At 37.8% G+C, this 11,303-nt stretch overlaps 1 long non-coding RNA gene across 1 annotated transcript; it reads right to left on the reverse strand.

Moving 5' to 3' along the window:
* Positions 1 to 6,598: 6,598 nt before the first annotated feature.
* On the reverse strand, positions 6,599 to 10,891 carry LOC310905968. Its single transcript, XR_014589312.1, has 3 exons — positions 10,426 to 10,891; positions 9,991 to 10,086; positions 6,599 to 7,779 (listed from the first exon to the last, which is right to left on the reverse strand). It is a non-coding gene; the product is annotated as an uncharacterized lncRNA (long non-coding RNA).
* Between the last annotated feature and the right edge of the window lie 412 nt (positions 10,892 to 11,303).

Below are 11,303 nucleotides of genomic sequence, written 5' to 3' on the forward strand. Positions count from 1 at the left end.
GTCTTATACTGGAGGCAATGACGCCTGCTAGAAAGACCACACTGTTCCTTCAGGCTGGGTGGGTAACAGTGTGGAAATAACTGTTTTGAAAACTCAGAGCTCTCAGGGCTTTCTACCTTGGTAGTGATAAACTGCTGGCTGAAAACATTTCTTTGTAGCTGATCTTTCAGCTCCGTGCATTTACATTCTTGAGTTCTGGGACAGCCAAAGTGAATACTGTATTGGAATTGGCTCACTACCATCTTTTTTAAGAGATCCCCTTCCCTTTTTAAGAGATAAAAAGAGGATGTCTTTTCCATAGGAAAAGAAGCAGTGTTACTAATGATCTAACATGCTCTCATAAAACACTTTGGACAAAAAGGAGTCAATGAGTGACTAAAATAGAATACCCAAATCTCTGTGACAATTGGTAGGCTTTAACACTTTGTAAAACCATTTCAGTGTTTGAAAGGAAGAGGTACAACTTCAAAAACATTCCAAATGTTCTGGTGTGAACATTCAGACACTGCCATGTAGATGAAAGAAGCAGGTGAACTGCTACACACAAGGAAGTTGTCTTTTTTCCCTCTTTAAGTCTTGTGCTGCTTTGCGGGAGGGCATGTAAGCCTGCAGGGTTGGAAAGCCTGTGCTCTTGTGATGCCTGTATTTGGCAACTGGTGTTTACTTGTCTTGAGGATCTAAGAAGAGTGTGGTACAAACTTGTCTATAAAAGAGAATGCAAAGCATTGAATAGGTCCTTGTGCTTCAGAAAACCCATAGAAATACTTTTTATCAAGATGTCTGTCTCTGGAAATGTCACTACTGCAATAAAGGCTCTCTACTGCACCATATCTAAATTCCTTTCTAGATGGCTGTGGCAATGCTTTCCATTTCAAATTAGCATTTGCAGCATGAACTAATAATATGCTACTTGAGACCCTCATTTTCAGAAGGTAATTCTTTCTACAGCAGAGACAAAACTTCAGCATCTTTTTGCTCTAGTTATCAATATTTCCTGTCATTGGAGGCAGCTTTCACGGAATAAATTAGCTTGGGAAAGACGTCTCAGATCATGTCCAACCTATGACCAACTGAACACCACCTTGTCAAGTGGACCATGGCACCAAATGCCACATCCAGTCTTTTCTTAAACACCTTCAGGGATGGTGACTCCACCACTTCCCTGGGCAGCCCATTCCAATATCTAATTACCCTTTCTGAGAAGAAATTCCTCCTAATGTCCAACCTAAACTTCCCCTGGTAGAGTTTTAGGCCATTTTTTATCATCCTGTCACTTGTTACCTGGAGGAACAAACAAGAAAGCTCTCTGCAATTATCTGAAAGGATGTAGCAAGGTGGATGTCAGTCTTTTCTCGCAGGTAACAAGTGGCAAGATGAAAGGAAATGGCCTCAAGTTGTGCTAGTGTAGGTTTAGATTGGACAGTAGGAAAACTTTCTTCACTGAAAGGGTGGTTAAGCATTAGAACAGGCTGCCCAGGCAAAATGACCATTCCTGGAGAAGCTGAAAAGGGATGTGGGTGTGGCACTCGGGGATATAGTTTATTGGTGAGCATGGTGGTGCTGGTTTAACGGCTGGACTAGAGGCCTTTTCCAACCTTAACACTTTGGAATCTGTGAGATGCTGAAAATTACAGGAAGTTCCCATCTCTATAAGCTGTCCTAGTGTGAACCACACCTACCTCTCTACTGATGTAGGATGCATCCAGCTAAGCGGAACTGTACAGAACCTTTCAGTCTTCTTCTGGTTCTGACTAAGCACACAAGTATTTTATTGGAACTAGTCCTACAGGATGCCAGAAGCTTATAAAAAATGATCTCTGAGTACTAGCAGAATAGAGAATGTTTGAATCAATGCTGAGGGCCAGACACCCGTTGAAGTTTATGAGGGGTGATTCTGAACCTGATTTGACAGTGAGGAGCTGGATTTCTCTGATGGAGCTCAAAGATTCAAAAGTGATTCCAACCTTGTTATAATTAATTCTTGGTGCCACATTGTTACTAATAATTTCTCTAGAATTATGGATGCCAAGGAATCCAAGAACTGTAGACCATTGTATCATGAAAATTCCAGCTCTGCATCATTGGACTGCCCAGTATTCCCAGGTCTGAGCTGTGCTTAACTTCTTCAGAATTTATGTAGGATAAAATCAGGATCTGTTTTGCAAATGTTCTCTTCCTTGTCTCCATCTAATCAAGGTCTAGCCATGTTAAGAGCCTTACTGACAGCCCAGGACAAGCAGTTAGAAAAGCAAAAGAGCTCTGGTATTTCTCAAGTGTTTCTGCTCAGGCAAACTAGAACCAGAGGCCAGGTGCCTGTATCACTTGTGACATCTTGAGGCAAGATGTTTTGCTTGCTCAGCCTTCTTAGAAGATTCATGTGATGCTCATCAACTCAAGTAAAGTGTATCTTATGTAGGCAGTCTTTAATGACACCACTACATTACACAGTAAACGTCTAAATGCTAGGGAGGTCGTGCTCATTCATGGGGTATGCACAGACATAGAATTCTTGAAGCAATTTCTCCAACCAAAGCAGAAAAAAACCAAACCCAACAAATCAGAAATGCTATAGTTTCTTAACTAAACCACATCTTAACAGTTCATTAAGTGTTAATGTAAACAAGTAAGAAAGTAAAGTAAGGAAAACCTAATGAAGGTTAGGGAAAAAATAAAATTACTACTATCATTAGCTAATGAAAAGCTCTCTGTAGCCACTGGTAGTCTGAAGAATGAGGGGATGGATTAACACTACTCTTGCACAAAGAAATGCAGTTATTGCTTTCACAGGTGCTGCTGAAAGATGTTCTGCTCGACTGGTACTCATGGCTTCAGGCAGTACCCCTGTATCAATGCACAACACACACACACACAGAATTACAAGTATTCTTAAAGATTTTATAATTCAGGAGGATATTTTTTGGTTTTGTCCATGTAATATCCAGAAGCAGATGAAAGAAAATGTCATGGGATCAATATAAATTATTTGGTTTCAACATAAAGGGTGACAGAGAAATTCCTATCTCAAGGATGTGCCTTATGAAGATTCACAGATTATGGAGTTTTCCCAGGCCTAGATATCTCAAAAGAGCCTGTTGAAAGCCTGAGAAACTCAAACACTATAAATCATCAGGACCAGGTGCTGTTATAAAAAGAATCCTGCAGTAAACATAAAAAATCCCCTAGAGATAAAGTTAGGATTTGTCAATTATGATTAAAAATTATGTCCACTGGTCTGGACAAATGTTCACAGCTAAAGAGAAAAACCTGCAATTTTGGAGGAAACTGAGATACATTCATAGCAAAAGGGAGTGCTTTTCTCAGGCTAGTTACTTTATGCCTGAATTAAGTACGCAGGTTACATACCAGCTATGTTCCAAGTAACTAGAATTACTTAAACTAAAAATTAATGATACTTTAGAACAATGAAGAAGTCCTGAAGTTCAATCCTAATTTGGGAATGGGGTAACCACTCTTCCTCCTCAGAAGAATATTTTATTTTTCTGAACTGGGTAAATTATTTGAATCTTCTTCAACCTAGAACAGGCTCTTACCTATGCTGCTAATTTTTAAGCGGGATTGTAAACTCTCCTGTGAAAAAAACCCAACCCAAACCAAAATACCTCTGGAACCCAAAGACTCAAAAAGCTGCTTCCAACACAGAAAGGAAGCAGTTTGAGGGTAGATTGCAAAGAGGGAAGAGGTGAATCCCCTTGCTAGCTGCTGAAGTTCTTTAATGCTGGCTCCCTGCTTTCCACCTTCAGCAGACTTAGAGAATGTAGGAGCATAAAGCAGTTTAAAGCCACCTTTACTGGTGCTCTCTTCAGCAATTATCCCAGAACTTTGGCATAATAGCGGACTGTGATGCAATTCACAAATCTTTGTTATATAAAAATACTTCGTTATCTCAGTGTACATCTACTGGAAACATAAGGTATTCCTTTTAGTGCGCTTTAATGGTTACTTATATTTATTGTATGCTGACTTTACCATTACTTCAGGAAACATCTTAGGAAAAGAATATGGAACATGCAAGGAACTGCACAGTTAGTCCAATAAAAACAAATTCCACTACCCTTTGAAATTCTACCTGCAGCTTGCTTTCATCTGCTAACAGCAATAGTTATCACTGCCAACAACTTTGAACAAAATCGTTTTGTGACTTTTTTGCGCATATCCTTGATTTAACAAGAAAGATGGGGAACATCTGTGGGCAACTTCCACTGGGTATTTTTTCAGAAGCAGGAGATGTGAACCTGAATCTCCTCAGGCTTCTGGTTTTCTGTTTCATGGAGGAGTCCCCTTGCCTTGAGATTGTTTCAGCTAGTTTCTTAAAACTTTTCTGAGGGATTTTAGCAAGTCATGACAATTTTAAACCAGCTCTTTGTTCTGTCCCTATCTTTCCCATTTCCTCTTTTTAGTCACAGCAGGTAAGACTTACCCTCTTGTTTTTGCCAGCTGCTCCAAGATACCTGATCACTGATTTTTAAAATGAGTTCTAAGAGTGAGAAAATGTTCTCCAGCACTCTGGCTTTCTTGGCATCACGCTAGTCTCCTGTGCTGTAGTAGAAACTAACTGTCACATCAATTTCTCTAGCACTGTTGCAGCTATGGATTTTCAGCCACAAATCCAATTCCTTAAATGAAGATGAGGTGTTATAACCTTGGCCATACCTGATGCAGAAAGAGAACTTATGTATTGTTTAATTCAGAGCAGAAGACTCTGTATCTCTCTAAAAGTTCTTTCTGGAATCCTTGCATCACCCAGTACTACAATTTCATAGAATATCTATTGTGGATGGATATAAAGTGACCATTACAAGGGAGATTTTAGGTTCTTTTCACAAACACATTAGGAAAAAAAAAAAAAAAAAAGCCAAAATGCCTAATAATTGTCCTGCAATTGCCAGCATAACACAGTAATTTCATTTTGAATAAGAACTTCTTCCATTTCTCAACGTATGAGAAACACAGTACTAGTTGCATTGGCAGCAACTTAAAACACATACAGAAAACATCCTAAAGCAAAGCAAATTATTAAAAAATACCCAAGACTCACTCTTGGTAAAATTGTACCTTGTTAAATAGCAGAAGCTCTCACAGATATGCCTGCAAGAGTCTTAGTTATTAAATAAGGCTGTACCTGGTTAGTTCATTGCCAGCTTACAAACTTTTATGTTTTAAAACCCTGCATTTTTGACAGAACTTTATCTAAATACTTTGCCTTAGGCTATAAATGTGATATTAAGGCATGCTAGTCTTAAGTTTTATCACAAGGATGAAGCATTGCTCTACATTTTTACTACAGCAATTTAAAAATAAACTTCTATAAAGGCATTAAGGAACTGTGTGCAGGCCCTCTATTTAACCAAGCTTTAACATTTCTTATACACAAGAGAGAAAACTTAATTCAAAGGTAGTTTTTACAAGCACAACCATTTTTATTCTCCCTCCACTTTCTCTATTTGTGATACGGGATTGAAAAAAATTGCTTGCTGAGTGCAATGAACAGCTGAATTCAAGCACAATTTCTTTCTAGAACCTCCACAGCAATACAACCAACAGGGGGCTGTCTGGCTACACAATGTTATCAACTCTGCAGTGAAATCCTTTTCCTGACTGTACAACCTACCATTCATGCACACTTCCTAAAACTGGTTGAAGAACAAGTCATTTAACAGATTTCATACCTCCAAAACAGAATTCTTGTCCATCTTTGTCTCATACTACTGGAAATCTTGTGTTTTTGATCTGAAAGTTTCATTATAGATGGATAATATAGCTTTAATGTATTTATTGATGTGTCTGAGAATAACAGATATTGCTTGTTGGAAAAGGGGGAGACTTTCACATTTTCTTGATAATAGGAAAGGCATAGTACAGATGCTAAGAAGCTATATCTATATGAGCATTTTTGTGCTGGTTTCATATGTTGATACTAATCTTCTGTACAAGAAAAGAGATAGACCGAAATGTTTCTAGACCTTTGATATCAATTTAAAGAGCAGATAGGCCAAGTCTGTCTGTAGTAGTGTCAAGAAACAAAGAATAAGGCCCTGAATATTCCTTACAGTGATTTAAGCAGTGAAATGGACTTTAAAACTGGAGTGCCAGTCTCAGGAGTGAAGGGCATTTTCTCGGTGCTGGCACTGTTGCTTACAGTAAGCATATTCAGCTGGCTGAGCCTACCAAAAACTAACCTAAAGTCATTCAGTGAAACCACCAAAGGCATATGAGAGCCAGGGTAATAGTGAAAGAAACAAGAAGACTCATTCCCAAACTTGTCTGGTTCAAGAACTGCAAGGCTGTAGAACCACAGTCTTATACTATTGTTGGCTGTCCTAGCTAGTCAAACAATATGTCACTTTACATTTCTAGAAAATGCAGTGCTTACCACTGTACATTAAGAAATTGTTACAATTTAACTAATTCATTTTTTTTCTCTCTGGAAAATAGATCTTCACAGGTAAATTTATTGTCAAATATGCTGAAGTTCAAACATGTACCTTACCTTTAGTATATAGAAGATTTTGCAGAATGTTGATGATGTTACTTACAAAAATGACAAGCAAAAAAAGAGGCACACACAAATGTTTAATAATGAGTTATATTTGCAAAATGAATCAGTGACAAGACAGGACACAAGTCAGAGTATTTTAGAGTTCACAGGACTGCAGAAATAGACCAATAAACAGCACAGAAACTCTGCTTCCCAGCCTGAGCTGGTAACAAGGAAAGTTGATTGCAGATCTGGTCTTTAAAAGATGCACAGTACTCACCTCTTCCTCTGAAATCAGAATTAATAAATGCCATAGAAAATTCCATAAGGAAATGCATTACTGTGGCACAGCTACTGAACAAAAGTAGCCAAGAGCCCTTCAAGGTATGTGTCCATTACCTCTATTTTAAATGTGACAGTGAGATGTAGAAACTATCATAGTATGCAACAGTTTCAAGTTCCCTTTAAGAAGAGGAGACTGTCAGCGACATAACTTTACAGAGCATTTTAATTCAAATGACAACTCCTAAGCAGCTCAGCTACCAATGTGAACCACCAGTGTTTCTTTTAGACATGTGAATCTTAAATCAGCCACTTCTAAAGTAAAGCACAATATATGCACAACAGAAACAATGGCCTGGTTACTTGTCCAGCATCACATGAGAATAAAGGCAGAAGAATAAACATCACATCTAATTCTTAGGAATTCTCACTTGACATAACCTCTATTTGGTTTCCTCTATTTGCAGCCATTTGTTCCATTGCCTACAGAATTTTTACTAATTTCTGCAGCATCTATAGCAACATCAGGCTTCTTGCTTGCACAGCCCACAAACATCTTCCCTGGCCCAGCACAAGAGGCTGACCCTATCAATAGATTAGATTCTGTGTGATCACAAAGACTGCTTCATAGTATACTGACACAAGGGGGCAAATGAAGATTGCAGAATCTTAAAGCAGGAGTTATCTAACTTCTTAATGTTTCATTTTGTCATCTTCTTCTTCTTTTAACAGTTATTAGCTTGTGCTTTGTTTTTTTCATTTTCTCCTCACAAAAACATTTCCTCCTTTGAATTCTAATTCCCCTTATTATATTAAGCATTTTATTTACTTCCACAAAGATGATGAGAGAACTGAAGAATCTTTCACATGAAAAAAGGCTGAGTGAGTTGAGACTCCAGTCTGGAGAAGAAAAGGCTTGTGTTTGTGTGATCTCAGCAACCTTTCTAAATGCTTGCTGGTGGGGGTACAGGAGAGTAAAGGCATAGCCAGGCTCTTCTCAGCTGTGTTCAGACACAAGACAAGAAGCAACAGGTAAGAAGTGAATTGCATGAAATTCTAGCTGAACAAGACAGGCTGCAGAATCTCCATCCTTGAATATATTCAAAATTGACTGCACATAGCCTTAAAGAAACTATCCCGTTTGAACTAGAGCTCTCCCCTACAAACTCAACTGCTCTTACTTTGGGATTTCTTTTCGGGGACCAAAATCCATGAAGTAGCTGAGGGTACTAATAGGTTTGCCCTCTTCTCTGTGGAATATGATGAGGGGGATGAAATTGACAATGATTTCCCATATAATAGCAAAAGCTACAACTTTCCAGTCTGCATTCTCTTCTGGATCCAAAGTGCAGAGCATTCCCGTGAATGTTAGGAATCATCTGAGGAGAGCAAGCCCCTTTCCCTAAACCTGACTCTGTCGCTTTGCCTCAAGCCAGACCCCTCTGTCAGGCTGCTGCTTCTTCCAAATTCAATAAACAAACCCCTAAATCTTTGCCCAGTATATTTCAATACTTCTGATTTTCCAGTTTGTCAGATCTGTCCTTCCTGCATCTGTTCTCAGCTCCAACCTTTTAACACCGCATTTTTTAGACATGCTCCTAACACTAGTTGTCTTCACTCATATACAGCTAGTAGTCTCAGTTTCTTTTCAAGCAGGCCTATCTTTTCTTGCCTTTTTATGTTAATTAAATATCTTTTTCCCATATAGTTCCTAAGCCTAGAAGAAAATAAGCCCCTGAATTGAAAACAGTGAGCCTTCCTTTCTTACATCGGGCACAGTCCTTAGGACCCCAGAGCTGCAATGCGAAGTGAGTTCGGTCCAGCCACAATCTCCGGCACCTCCTATACGGCAAACCTCTACAATATATAACTGCTAATATTAAGCCACCTGTGAACCATGTGAGAAATGTAACATCCTTTTCAAAGGTTTAGGAACTAAATCATTTGAGTAGGCCTTCATAAGCACTTGAAGTAGTTTTCTTAATCCAGACAGGAACTTTGGTTCCTCAGTTGAACTCTGGTTCTGCAAATGCTCAAACTGTGTTTTCACCACGTCACTGAACTATTCTAAGCCGCTAGGGCCACCAAACGAGGCGCTCCAACCTTTGCCCTTCTGCTTCTTCCTGCTCTCTGCTATTTCCTGCCCTTGTGCCAGTGATAGGAGTTTGCATGGTGAACCAGAAGGAAGCACAGACTGTTTCTATCTTCACACAAAGGCCAACATGAGCACAATGAAGTAGTCAGGAACAAACAGTTTGGCCACTGGACTTAGACAAAGCCATGCAAACAGACTTGTATGCTCTCAAGTTTCTGATCAGCTCTTTAGATTCACATCTACTCATAGAAGTCCTTGGGAAAAATCCTGGGTACATTAAAACACTAGATCTACAAGAGCAACTGGATGGATGGCCTGCTGCAAGCACCAGTCTGCATCACACTCAAAAAAAAATCAGTGACCTTTAAGGTCTTTCCAAGCATTCTAAGTCTTCAAATGGCTGAAGTGTATGTGCAGGTCTGTAATATTTAGCAGTTATATAGTGCTACTTGAAGAAATTCAACGAGAAAGCTATCCAACTTTTATCTAGATAGGATATTTTTTCTAAGTAGCCAACCTCATTTTGCTCATGTATCTTAAGAGAAATGTAGTAGGTTAAAGTGCACACAAGTGTTCCTGATGAAAAGCTGTAGGCTATCTAATTCTCCATAGCTGTGCTATTGAGAACTGCTCAGGTCTGAACTAAATTGGAAATTTTAGCCATTAGTAATTTTGCCAGTTTAAAACCATAGCAGTAGTAGGCAATGAGAGTGTGATTTTTACCAGTCTGAAATACTGAAATATGGTCAAATAATGCAAGCTTATGAATTATAACAACTTGGATTCATATTCATTTTTATCATCTTTGTACCTGTGCAACTACACCAGCAGCAGGCCTGTGAAGGCTAAAATCAAAACAAATCTTGAGTGCAGATAAGCTTTTTTTCCTCCTTTTAAAACATCTATATGATACATTAACTTGACTCTGTGAACAACTATTTGAATAAGGTAATGTGTATTTTAAATGGTAAAATACAACAGGGCTAATAAAATTAGATTAGCAAGTGATACTGAGTCATGATAGTGAAGAAAATAAAATCTTAAAAGGAAACACACTTTCAGATCTGTATCTAAAATTAGTGACATTTACATAACCATTAGTCTACATTTGACTCACCACACAGTTCTTGCATGCAGCTTTTAAAAGGAAAAGAAGCCCAAGTAATTTCCATTCTCACTGCAGCAATTTCACTCATCTCAATGAAAGATTCTCCTGCAAGAGAAAAAATCTTAGTGGAAGATGAGAAAAAATTAGTAAATTCACAGTCAGATGGAGAATTTAAACTTTTAACCATAAAACTGTTATCTGTTTATAGCCCAATGGTTTAAGAAATGAAGTGGTTAATAAATTTTGTTAAAAAAATTGCAAGGCACTTTTTCTTTATGAGTTCTCTTTGCTAAGGGCATGATCAAAAACTTCCCAGTTCCACTAATTTAAAATGTAATGTTGTAAAAATGAACACAGTTTTAAGAGTTTTAATAATGAAATGTGCTGTAAATTAAAGTAACATAATTTTTATAGTTTTTAAATATATAAACAAAACATACTTACCAAAGCATTGTTAGACAGGGGTAGCTTGAGATGGCTCCTTTAAAAAGTTCAGTTTTCACATAAACCAAGGCAAAATTATATATATATATGTCAATTCTACATTTACCATCAGATACTATGAAGCTCTAAACAGTTTCTGAATAAATGAAAATTAAAAAAAAAAAAGCTAAGAAAATGTTCATATAAAAACAATATATAAATTTATAGAAATAAAAAGGCATAAGAAATACATGCAATGTCCTGTTCCATGACTCACGTGCAGAAGTGGCTAGCCTTACTTCAGCAGCACAGTTAATACTGGAGATATTTACAGTCTTAACACCAATATTTACGTGCTGCTAAAGTATGACAGACATCAGCATCACAAGATTGACTAATTCATAAGTGAGTGGTATGTCTCTTCAGGGTGATGAAATCCTTGTATTTTTGAGGCAGCACAATATGGCCTGCACCTTTTCAAAACCCACAAACCATTATGTGCTGCTACGTTATGCCAAGGTGTCTACCATGCTTCAAAAAACCAGAAACATACTCTCAGAGATGAATGCATTATTTTCTTATTGAACTTTAGCTTTCATGTAGTAACATCAGTTGTATCAATGGACTACAAAATATTTAGAAAACATCTGTTCATTGCCAAGCTGTTCATTTATAGTGAAGCTCCAGACTTTATTGTCACCTGAGCAAAATATCTTAATGGGACATGAATGACAAACTGGACAATTGTGTGTTTGATTAGAGGAACTAAAGATTATGCAGATGTTTATTTCAAAAGAAAACAGAAAAATCTGGGTTATTTTCTAATCTAATTTTTTGTCATCTGGAAACTCAGATGTGAAAAGAAAACCCCAACAACTTTCATATGTAAGATAATAAGA

The sequence above is a fragment of the Zosterops lateralis genome (genome assembly GCF_965231275.1).
Source record: "Zosterops lateralis genome assembly, chromosome: 2".
NCBI classification, from domain to species: Eukaryota; Metazoa; Chordata; class Aves; order Passeriformes; family Zosteropidae; genus Zosterops; species Zosterops lateralis.